The sequence below is a fragment of the Eutrema salsugineum genome, unplaced genomic scaffold (assembly GCF_000478725.1).
Source record: "Eutrema salsugineum unplaced genomic scaffold, Eutsalg1_0 scaffold_3, whole genome shotgun sequence".
Taxonomy (NCBI): Eukaryota; Viridiplantae; Streptophyta; class Magnoliopsida; order Brassicales; family Brassicaceae; genus Eutrema; species Eutrema salsugineum.
Window position 1 is genome coordinate 7116257 of NW_006256756.1, and position 13565 is coordinate 7129821.

Below are 13565 nucleotides of genomic sequence, written 5' to 3' on the forward strand. Positions count from 1 at the left end.
TAAAATAAAATAAGACACGTTCATAGTGCGGGTTTTCTTCTAGTAATATATAATTAAAGTGATTTTTTAATATTTTTGTTTTTATAATTCTTACAAAATACTCAAACGTTTGAATAGTAAAAAAAAAGGAGAGGTGATGTGGCAAGACGATAGAAAAGGCGACTAGGGTTTCTGTTTTTCAAGGTTTCGTTGGCCCCAAATATGGCTGCTTCGGCGGCTCCACCGATAATTGCTAATATGTGGGCCCAACCAGACTAAGCTATGACGTGATCATCACATATGGTTAACGTCTAAACCAATTTAAGTGGTCTGTTTTGATTTCTCGTGGTTGAAACAAAAGAAGCTGAATTTCTGAGTTTTACGAAATCAAGACCGTTCGAGGCAAGGGAGTCTCTTTCCAATAAATTCTTCAGCTCATTATTTTCTTAAAAAAAAGGAGAAGTTCTTTGATTCTCAAAGTCTAAGACCATCTTCATCAGGGGTTCATGGCCCAGTTTTTAAGACAAAATCCATTTAAAAAAAGGCAGGGATTCATGGCTCAGGTTCTTCCCAACGAGTCTGAAGAGACAATCTATTCCACACGTGGAGCATCCTGATTGGTCAAAAAAAATAATTTTCGAACTAAAAAAAACAAAACCAAAAAAATATTATTATATTCTGGTGAACCGCTCTTTCAGGGATTCACTGATGGACATGCTCTAAAGAATCCATTAACGAGAACAAGAAGATCGGAAACAGCACATGGAGATTTTTTCAAAAAAAAAAAAAAAAAAAATCAATCTGTGTACAAAGCAGAATTGGAAAAAATACCACCAGGTTTTGGTGTGAAGGAGAAAGTTTTCAAGCTTCGCCTTCACCGCCCAAGCACGAACTGATTCATCAACTCATGCGACCTGCTAAGACACCGAAAACAGGACTTAGTCAAGACTTCAACAGTCCAAGCTTTACAAAGAACACAAACCAAGTCGTTCCATACAAATCTGCAAAACTTTTTTTTCTGTTTAAAAAAAAAAAAGGAGAGGGAGTAGGGACTGGGGGACTATTTTCTCTCAATCAAGACGGAGATCTCAAACAAAAAGGAAGAAGAAAAATAGACTAGCTCGACACTGTTACAATCCTCGATTTATTGAGCAACAAAGCAACCAAACCAGCTACCACTACCGATAATCTGACTACACCTCCGTAGCCTACACGACGAAGCTCCCCTTTCCGACATCTGATGCTCTCCGACCTGCTTCATCAATCATTGCAAATATTTCACAAGGTGATGACAACGCAGGTGTACTCAGCTCCCCAATCTCACTCGAACAAAACAATGGCGAAGAAAAAGGCAGAAAATTTATAAACAAAGGAACAAGATCTGAGCATAACAAGACTTAGATCCGACCGTGAAATCATGGAAGCCAAGCTCGTAGTAACAGCCGGTTCAGTTATTTTTGTTAAAAAAAAAGGGGGAGTAGGGGCTAGGAGACACCTCACTGTGACACCCTCGTTCGTTGCCATCACCGCATCATGCCTCAACTTATCATCCTATTATCAAGAAGAAATTTGTGCTAATGTCACAATCGCAGCCTCCATCTACTCTGAAATCTTTATCGTCCTTGAAGCTAAGTCACTTCTCCGTCGCACATCAGCAATCTACCACCCCAACGAGCTTCCTAGAGCTCCGGTGAGACACCCTAATCCTGCAAATTAAACCTAACTTGATTTACATTCATTTAACGACTTTTAGAAAGAATAACGAACTCACTAAATGTTCATTTATCATCTAAAATTTTTTATTAAAAATAAATAAACTGAAAACTCGAAGCGTTTTAACAATAAATCGAATGTTGAATATTTGAAGAAAAATTAAAGAAAATCTAACTAAAAATCTTTATTAAAATAATTAAATAAAATGTGCCTATGGTCTTCGGAAGCAACACCGCATCGACCGCCACAAATACGACTCTTCGGTCTCACTTGAAAAAGAAGAGAGTGGTGAGTATTCGGGGAGAAATACTCAGTGAAGGTGTGCTCTTGGAATACACAAGATTCTTTGACATATGATTTGAAATAGCAATAATATATATACATAATATAGGCATTAAACTCAAGCAACAATCAACCTACAATAACTAACATTATTATATAATATATATGATATTAATATTTTTAACTAATTACAATCATTCAATCATTCAAAACAATCAACTTAGAGATTCTATAACACATTTCCAAAGAACTTCTGTCAATGGTACTCATTCTCTGCACCACCCATTCTGGACTTGACAAGTTACTGGTGCCACCACCCTCAACAGGGTTTGACTATGGCTCATCAGCCCTTTCTCGATCACTACATCTTCACAATATTCAGTTCCTCACTATAGGCCGTCAAACAATTTATCGATCACTACAATCACAATCTCAGTTCTTTGTTGTAGGCCGTCACATCATATTGTAACCAAATAAATATTATTCCAACAAACGGATAAATAGCTTATATTATCATATTCTAATACTTCTCATTATTAATCATCATCAATAACCAATCAATAACAATTATCAATCACCATTATCAAATACCAATCATCAATCATGTTTAATACCTACACTAAGCATAGACACATTACTAAATCAACTAATATATCTTAGAAATCCACAAATTTGTCCTCACTTTTGCCACTTGATGATGAATAGCGAATCCGGTTCACCTTTGGACAGATTTGATACACGATAGGAAAATGATCATAGCTTTCTGGTCACAGATTGGAATGTATATCTGAAGATTTATCTGGAAAGCTGGATTAAAGATCTTCACGCCGGTATGTAGATCGCCTTCTGGAGCTCCATGGATCGCCAGAAAAATGCATCACAAATTGGCTGCTCGCGGATCGGATCCTTGTAAATATGGCTTGGGAAAATACTCATAACTTTTAGAAGACAACTCCAAATAATGTTCCGCTTGCGGCTATCAATTTACCAAGTTACATGTCGATATGATCTGATTTGAATAACCAATTATCTCTCATGCCAGAACACGTCGGATTAGCCTCCTAGATTGTTGCAGTGGCTTCTTCTTCGAGGTGTTTTAATGGTGGCTGCTCAAGCGTGATTTCGGCAGGGCTTCGCCACGAGCTCCATATATATAGAGTGGAAGAGAGACACTACAAGAAAGAGGGGCTTTTCCAACAAATTCTTTACGTCGATATATAGTTGTCGTAAATTTACGACTCAGTTACGTCGAATGTACGACGTCAAAATATTTTGTCGTAATTTCGACGTAAAATACTACTGTCGTAAAATTGTCGTAATTTTACGACGACATTACGACGAATAAAGAACGAATTTTATTTCGTCGTAACATTGTCGTAAAATTTACATCGATAATACGACGAATTGGCCTCTATATTGCAATTGACGTAATATCGATATAAATATAATGTAAATTTTATTTCAACGTAAATTCGATGTAAATATTCAATGGCAATATGTTGGTAACCAAACAAAAAATCTATATATACCCTTTCTTCTCTCATTATTCCATCAACCCAAAAAAACATATAAAGACACAAATTTTTGAGTCTTTGAATGTTTAAGTAAAATTTTTAGTAGTTGAAATTTATATCAAATTTCAAAAACAAAACGTCACTTATTTGTTTTTGAAATGTCTATATACGATCTACGAAAGTGGATGTATACGCCCAAAAATGGTGATGGGTCGTTGACGGAAGACTTCAAAAACGGATTAGAAATATTCATGTACCAGGCCGGTCTTATGCAAACTGTAATTGAAAGCGGCAAAATGTATTGTCCTTGTGTGAAATGCAAAAATAGGAAACATATTCCTATTGACACTGTCTGGCAGCATTTATTGAATAGAGGGTTCATGTCCCAATACTTTATTTGGTATCAGCATGGAGAGGGATATGGTCAAAGTAGTGGTCAGATGGCTGCACGGAGTAGTAGTAATCATCAAGAACATGGGGATTTTGAGGCGTCAAATGATTATCAACGTAGTCAAGTTCAGGGTGAAGATCATGATATGATGCATGAAATGGTTACTGATGCATTTCATGAAACACATGCTGATACTGTTGAGGAGCCCAATGCAGATGCAAAACGCTTTTATGATATGTTAAACGCAGCAAAAAAACCTCTTTACGAGGGATGTAGGGAAGGTTTATCAAAATTATCATTGGCAGCTCGGATGATGACGATAAAAACTGATCACAATCTATCTGAAGTTTGCATGAACGATTGGGCAGATCTTATTAAAGAGTATTTGCCAGATGATAATTTGGCTGCTGAAACGTATTATGAAATTCAGAAGCTGGTTTTTAGTCTTGGATTGCCTTCTGAGATGATTGATGTTTGTGTTGATAATTGTACGCTTTTTTGGAGAGATGATGAGAAGCTTGAAGAATGTCGTTTCTGCAAAAAGCCAAGATATAGTCCGCAAATTGCTGGGCGTAAGAAGATTCCTTACCAACGAATGTGGTATCTTCCTATCACTGATAGGTTAAAAAGACTATATCAATCTGAACGGACAGCTGCGTCGATGAGATGGCATGCAGAACATTCACAAACAGATGGCAAAATGACTCACCCATCTGACGGGAAATCTTGGAAACATTTTAACACCGTACATCCAGACTTTGCTAGGTCTAAGCGAAATGTTTATCTTGGTCTTTGCACTGACGGGTTTAGTCCATTTGGTATGTCTGGTAGGCAATATTCATTATGGCCTGTGATTCTTACGCCATATAACCTTTCTCCAGATATGTGCATGCAAAGGGAGTTTTTGTTTCTAAGTATATTAGTCCCTGGTCCAAATCACCCGAAGCAGGCCCTTGATGTGTTTTTGCAACCACTCATACATGAGTTAAACCAGTTGTGGCATGTTGGAGTACGAACATATGACTGTTCGAGTGATAAAAATTTTACGATGCGAGCGGTGCTTATGTGGACAATAAGCGATTTCCCGGCATACGGAATGCTATCAGGTTGGACAACGCATGAGAGGTTATCATGTCCTTATTGTCTTGATAGGACTGATGCATTTCAGCTTAAACATGGTCGGAAAACCTGTTGGTTTGATTTCTACCGTTGGTTTTTACCACCAAACCATCAATATAGAAGAAACAGGCGTTTGTTTATAAAGAACAAATTGGTTCGTGTCCCTCCACCAGTGTACCTAACTGGGGTAGATCTTGAAGCGCAAATAGATCATTGGGGTGGACTTGAAACGGTCCCCCGAGGAGGAAATTGGCACACTCCAGCGAATATGCCTGAAGGATATGGGGTTCATCATAATTGGCACAAGAAAAGTATATTTTGGGATCTGCCATACTGGAAAGATCATTTGCTGAGACATAATCTTGATGTTATGCACATTGAGAATAATTTTTTCGATAACATCATGCATACTGTTTTGAACGTCCAAGGAAGAACCAAAGACAGCGTTAAATCACGGATGGACTTGCCCGATATATGTAACAGAATTGAGTTGCATATGGTGAGTAATGGGAAAGCACCAGTTCCTGTATTTCGGTTGGGTGCTGAACAAAAAGCAGCATTGTTTAATTGGGTATCATCAGCCGTGAAATTTCCTGATGGGTATGTATCTAATCTGGCTAAATCTATGGATAAAGGACAAAAGTTTTCAGGGATGAAAAGTCATGATTTTCATGTGTTTATGCAACGGTTACTTCCTTTTGCGTTTGCTGAACTCCTACCGAGACATGTCCATGAGGCACTAGGAGGCATTGGAGCTTTCTTTCGTGATCTAAGTACAAGGACATTATCAGCAGATGTAGTTGCACAACTGTTTATAAATATTCCAATATTGTTGTGCAATTTAGAGAAAATATTCCCACCTGCTTTCTTCGATGTTATGGAACATTTACCTATACACCTCCCTCATGAAGCAGAGTTGGGAGGACCTGTTCAGTTTAGGTGGATGTATCCGTTTGAACGTTTTATGAAGCATTTAAAGGGTAAGGCTAAAAACTTAGCAAAAGTTGAAGGGTCTATCGTGGCGGGAAGTTTGACAGAAGAAACTTCTCATTTCACGTCTTATTATTTTGCTCCGAAGGTTCGTACACGCAAACGGGCTCCAAGACGTTATGACGATGGGGTGTAGGAAAAAGTTATGCAGTAGAAGGTGTGCCTGATATATTCTCACCAATTGGACGTCTAAGTGGAAAATTAAGAGAAACTAGTTGGTCAAACGAACAGGACTACCACAGCGCACATACATATATACTTCTGAATTGCGAGGAATTGGCACCTTACGAGAGGTACATACAAATAAGCATGCATAATTATATTTTGATTGAATAGACGATGTCCTTAACAATGTTTTCAAATTTCAGCACTTTTGTCAGTCAAGTCCGAGAATGCATTGACGGTGTTTCAGAAGATGAAATTAACAAGCGGAAAGACCAACATTATGCATTGTGGTTAAAAGCTCAGGTCGAGCATGATGACATGACATATGCAGTATGGTTTCATGAGTTGCTCCATGGTCCTATATCGAAGATAACTACTGCAGCTATGTATTTCACACGTGGCTATGTTTTTCATACTTACAGTCATGGCACTCAACGGGCAACTACGAACTATGAAGTTTGTGTACGAGGTGAAGTGGACTTTTATGGGATCATAAAAGAGATAATTGAAGTGGAATACCCCGAATTAGTAAGAATGAAAACTGTTCTATTTAAATGTGATTGGTTTGATCCAACGGTGGGTCGTGGAGTGCGTATTAACAAATTCGGAGTGGTAGATGTAAACGCATCTCGGCGATACAATAAGTTCGAGCCTTTAATACTTGCATCTCAAGCAGAACAAGTCACCTTTGTTCCATATCCTCGAGTTCGAAGTACGGGAATTTCATGGCTGGCAGTTGTCAAAGTTGCTCCAAGGGGTATAATTGATGGTGTAGATCTTCCGCCAATGCAACAAGATGATTGTCTCGACATTACGGAACCTGAGGTTGAAGAACATGTTCTTTTAATTGATCCACGTAATCGACAAGTTGAAGATCTCCATGGGGACGAAACTGAAGAAGGTGCTGACAAATTTCAAACAAGCAGTGATGAAGATGATGAGGACAACGAGGAAAATGTTGAAGATTAAACACGATGACATTTGTTTGCATGCTTTAAACGTTTAAATGTAACATTTGTTAAATTTGATAAATTTGTTAAACTTTAAATGTTTTAAAAAGGGATCAAATGAAAATTTGTTTAAGTGTTGACTTGGACATATGTTGACTATTACGACGAATTTACGACGATTTCCAAATAATTGTCGTAAATTCGTCGTAAACTGCAAACCCTAAACCCTATAGGGTTTCGCTTTCCCACTTATAGAATGGTTTTTTGGTGCATTTTCCTGAGTAAGCTCATGTATTATATAAGGTTTTGTAGTATAAGATTAAAGACTTTGTAGATATGTGGTTTATATTACGACGACTTTACGACGAATGGATGTGATTCGTCGTAAATTCGTCGTAATATACCATCGAATTTACGACGAAATGTAACCCCTAAATATTATAATCAATTTTTTCTGAGGTTCATGATGGATTTAGATCAAGAGAATGATATGGCTTACCATCTCATAAGGTAATACACCTTTCTAAACCAAAAAAACAAAAATTCTAATTTTGACATATATGTGTTTATCAAGTAATCTTAAGAGGTTATATACATTTATGGAAATATGTAAGGATTTATCTTAGATCTTACCAAATTCATCATTAAGTTGTCTAAACATGCTAAAAGTTTTAAAGAACACATATATGATGTTTAAGGATGCTTGTAGGTGCTTATGGATGTATAAATTTTTTAATTCATCATTTTTTAAAAAAACTGTCGTAAAATCGTCGTAATATTACAAAGATTTTACGACGAAATGTAGATACGCAGCCGTTATAATTTTATGTCTTATACGATATCATCGTAAAATCGTCGTAATATTACTACGATTTTACGACGAATAACACAGGTCGTCATAATACCGTCGCAAAGCCCAGACACAGACACGTGTGTTTGTCTTATTCGCTTTGTGGCTCGGTGGGACCTCTGCGACGAATTTACGACGAATATAAATTCTATATATATGGACGCACCCCTTCCTCACTTCGTCGCTCATTCCCCTTCTTTCTTTCTGCCTTCCCTCCTAATCGCCTAGCTACTCCCACCTAATTAGAGGTATGTTTTTTTTTAATATTTAATATTTAATTATTAATAATTAATTTAGAAATTGAATCGGTTTAGGTCTGGAATTAGTTTAGGATCGGAATTTGTTAGATTTAAGATCAGAATTAGATAATAGGTTTGGAAAATAAATTTATTATTAATTTTTTCCATTTTGCAGGACGATGCCTCGACAGAAGACGCACTACATCAACTTCATGGCGGACGGACACTCTTCCCGGGTGTCTGCCTCGGGAAATACCGATATCCCGTCATCTTTCGGAGCCTCCCAGGTTCCGAATACTGCGGCGGAGCAGTCTCCACCACCTCCACCACCGCCTCCACCACCACCTCCACCACCGGCTCCTGAACCCCACCCTCCTCAACCGTATGCCCAATTTACGGTTGAGGACTTACTAGCCCTACCGGGACGGGGGGCTTTACGACGTCTGGTCCCCGGAAAAGCAGAACCAGGCTCTTATTGGTAAGTAAAATTTTTGTTTATATCATATTTTTTTAATTAATGCATTAATATACTTAATTATTAATGTAATATGTTTTTTTTGTTTCATAGGTTTGACTTGGATAATTGTGTCGGTCGGAGCGTTTCCGACACAATTAAGAGCCATTTTGTCGAGCCGCACTACAACTGGAGCAAGGTGTCGCAAGAGACGTTCGACACCTGGTACAAATGCTTCGCAGTAATGTTTTTTTAATCTTTTTTTTATCCTTTAAAATTATTTTAAATTTAATCTTAGTTTTATATTGTTTAATTTTTTGTTTTATTTTGCAGCAACGGTCGAACTGGGACATCGGGATCAACGAGATGGTCCGAGAAGCATTCTCTCTGAAGGCGCAGAAACGCCTAGTCAACACCGTTTCCGATTAGAAGCGGAAGTGGGAGACCGACGGCGACGACGCAAAGCCGAGCTCGATGTCCACTTCCTGCTGGAACGGGTTGAAGGCATATTGGCTGGACCCGCATGCCCAAACCATGGCTTCTAAGTGTTCGGCCGTCCGAAACCGGGTCGGTCCTGACGGTCAGAAGTTAGTGACTCCACACACTTCTGGCCAAATATCATTTGCGGGAAGACGTCTAATGATGGTAAGTAATCTTAATTATTTAATTATTTCTTTTTTTCAATTATTTATATTTACTTAAGATATTTTTAAATATATTTTTACTAATGTTTAATTGAATAATATTATGTGGTAGGCCGAGGAGAACGGAGGAGAACTTCCTCTAATGACGAAGCTCTTCGAGACCACTCACCGGAAGAGGGACGGAACCTTTGTAGATGCTCGGTCAGAGGAGATCTACAATGCCGCTATTCAGCGGATCGCCGAGCGGGAAACCCAGGCCACACCTGACAGTACTATCCAAGTACTGTTGACCGTCGCTGAGCAAGACCAGATCTTCGAGGAGGTATGATCGATTTATTATATTTAGTACTTAATTATCTGTATATATATGATCTAATTAACGTTTTTATTTTCATTTGTAGGTTGCTCCGAAGAAGAAGGGCCGAACCTTAGGGATGGGCTTTATTAGAGATTGTCCCGCCGCCTCGGCTTCCGGATTCCACACGCAGGAGGATCCGAGTCTTCTTCCGGATTCCACACGCAGGAGGATCCAACGCTGAGATCACCAGTCTACGGCATGAGCAACTGACCCAGAAGCAGGAGCTCACCGAGATCAACGGTTTTTTCGACATCATATCAGCAGCGGTTCCGCAGTTGGCCACCGCAATCCGAGAGAGGTAACGGCGATCTCGCGGGATTAATGCCGGTACTTCCGGTGGACCATCTGACCAGCAGACGCAGGGTCAGACGCAAGGTCAGACTTCGGATCCGGTAGTGCGACGGGAAACGACGGTCCAGCAGCGACGGACGGCTATGACGGAGAGCCTCCTCGAGACGTCGATCTCAACCTCGACGATTATGAAATAACATTGTAGATTAGGTTTTCTTTTGTAAAAAACAATTGTTTTTAATTTTGTATTTTAATTTATAAATTATTTTCGAATTTAAATTTTAAATTATAATGTTTTTAATTTAATTTTCATTTATTTGATTATTTTAAAAATTTAATAATTAAATTTAACTCGAATTTATTTAATTAATTTCTAAGTCGACGTAAATTCGTCGTAACTTCACGTCGACTTAACGTCAAATATTTTACAACGAATTAACGTCGACTTATTTTACCTCGAATCTACGTCGAACTTTTACGATGAATTTACATCGACCTATAAAAAAATTATTTCCCTTATGCGAAATAGATCGTCTCCTAATCGTTGTTAAATCGATGTAATTTTACATCGATTTTACATCGATTTTACGTCGGTGTTATGAGAAAACTATTTCGTCATACTTTCGTTGGAATATTTACGTCGTGTTTACGACGAATAGTTTCCGACGATGTTACGACGATTTTCTTGTGTTGGCAATTTTACAACGATTTTACGACAATTTCTATTTTACGACGATTGTTTTACGACGATTTTTCATTCGTCGGTAATTCGACGTAAAAGGCACATTACGTCGATTTTACGTCGATATCTGCCCTTATTGATTTGTGCTTCTAACTTTGGGCTTCCCTTCTCCTTACATTAGGGCCACGAAAATTAGGCTCTGGAGACTTTAGAAACTCTTAAGAATTAGCTTCAACTAGTTAACTTTTCCGCGCCTTTCGCGGGCTGATATGATTTTCATTTGATTGTTTGAAAATCTAATAGTAGTTTGGATTCATTTGTTTTTTATTCTTGAGTATATTTGTTTGTTAGATTTCCTTACATTTTAATGTTGGAAGACATAAACATGAAAACTGTTTATAATAGAAGAGAGTAAATTAAAACATAGTATTCAAATAATTTAGTTTAAATAGTTTTGAGATCTTTTGATCACTATTTTATGTATTTTAGAAGTAATTTTTTAAAGTACCGTATGAATTTATTCGATTTTGATCACTGTTTTATGTGTTTTAAACATCAGAAATACCGTCATTACATTATATTTTTTTTACTTTTTTTGTTAGAATTTTTCTGATATTTCAGTTTTTTTATGTTTTGAAACGACATTATATTACTTTTTAAATACTTTTCAATTTTTGTTTCTTTAAATTTTGTTAGATTTTTTTTTCGGAAACATAAGAAATGGTAAACACTAAGAGATATAAAATCCAGTTTTTTTTTTAAAAAAAAACGTTTTTGTTATTTATTTTTCAAAATTTTGGTTATATATTATTTTAAAAACGGTTTGATTGACTATAAAATTAAACATTAAACCATACTAATTTAGACCGGTTTGTTTTAATTTTTTTACACAATATGAAATTAGAACCAATAAAAAATGGTACATAATTGCAAAATATGGCTAAACGGTTTATTTACAGCCAAAATTTTGACTATAAAATTACACATTAAACTATAATAATTTAAAATTAGTCATGATTTTATATATATGTTGCATTTAGGTTTTAAGTTATGACGATTATTGTAGATTTTCCTTTTTTATTTTTTAAAAGATAAACATAATTTTCCTTAAGCAATTATCTATATAACATATATTAGTAATTTAACGTTTTTCGTAGATTTGTATTATGAGCAATATTTTCGATTTGTTTGTATATACGTTATAAATAGTATATAGATAGAATGAAGAAGAAAGCAGAGGTTAAACAATTTTGAAAATTGTGAGAGAAATAGTGAAAAGTGGCTGATATTTATACTAAACCATAAGAAATCAAAAAAACTTATAAACATAAGAAATCGTAAACACTATAATACTTACCGATATTATAGCATAAATTTCATTTTTCTGTTTCAATTAAAATTTTAGTTATATTTTTTCTAAATTTTGAGAACATAAGAAATGGTAAATTTCTAGATTTTTTTTGTTATTTTTGAAAACGTTTTTGTTTATTTTTTTTTTAATTTCTCGAACATCAGAAATGGTAAATTTTTAGACTTTTTTGTTATTTTTAAAAAAGAATTTTGTTTTTTTGTTTTTTTTTTAATTTTGAGAACATAAGAAAAGGTAAATCTTTAAATTTTTTGTGTTATTTTTGAAAAACGTTTTTGTTTATTTTTTTTATAAATTTTTGGTTTAATATAATTTTAAAAATAGTTTGATTTGACAGTGAAATTAAGTATTTAACCATAATAATTTAGACCGGTTTGTTTAAGTTTTTTTACACGTCATCAGATAAGAACCAATAAAAAAATGACATGTAATTGAAAAATAAGTCTTTTTGCGGCCGAAACTGATTCTGGAGCTGACACGTAAGCGAAAAACGGTGAAACTCGCTGTGAGCGTGACACGTAAGCAAATCAAGTATTTAACAATAATAATTTAGACCGGTTTGTTTTAAGTTTTTTTACACGTCATCAGATAAGAACCAATAAAAAAATTACACGCAATTGAAAAATAAGGCTAAACGGTCTTTTTGCAGCCGAAACTGATTCTGAAGCTGACATGTAAGCGAAAAATGGTGAAACTTGCTGTGAGCGTGACACATAAGCAAATCACTAGACAAATAAGTATATAGAAACTTCCTTTCACTCTTGGGCTTTGCAAGCTATGGTTTCCTCCATCGATAAGCAAGGATTATGGTTTCTTCAGTGACAAGTTTTAAGATTAAAGCTTTAAGGTTTTGATAGAAAAAAAAATTAGGCCATAAACCTAATTCTTGCGATGTCACATCCGGCATCACCGCCACTACTTACCACCGCTGCTGCAACAAACTAACGTATTGATTGGTTCACACGCTATCACCCGCAAACGCAGCGATTAGTGGCGTTTTATAACAATCATAGAAATCGCTGCAAACCGTTTTGTATTATTTTGTACCGCTGAAATCCAAAAGCTGCTTCTCGGAAGCGTTTGCGGTTGCGGACGGTAGTGGTTGGGTAAAAAAACTAGAAAAACCTTGAAATAGAAAATTAGTTTGTTTTCAGAAAATTACATGGTCAAAAGAGATGATATGTGCGTTACTTCAACAGATCATTGTGGAAAAACAAACCGAAGAAAAAGAACTTAGATTCTAAAGAATATTAATGAGAAAATTGGAGTTGATTTGAGTTGGGATCATGCAAAAAATTGATTAGATCAACTGAAAAAAATTTACATTATGCATAAGACAAATTCAGAAGATGCACGTATTGGAGCAAACATTTTCCAGTTTATTATATTACAAGACAGAATTTTGGGTGATGTTCTCAATAATTGAAATAAAACATATCGTTATAAAATTTATTTTGAATAATTATTTAGTATTATTTATAATTTTTTATTATTAACTATTTTGAACTAGTGATTTTGATATTTAGCATAGTTTTTATGTTGTTTTATAATTATATATGATGTTTATTTTGATAA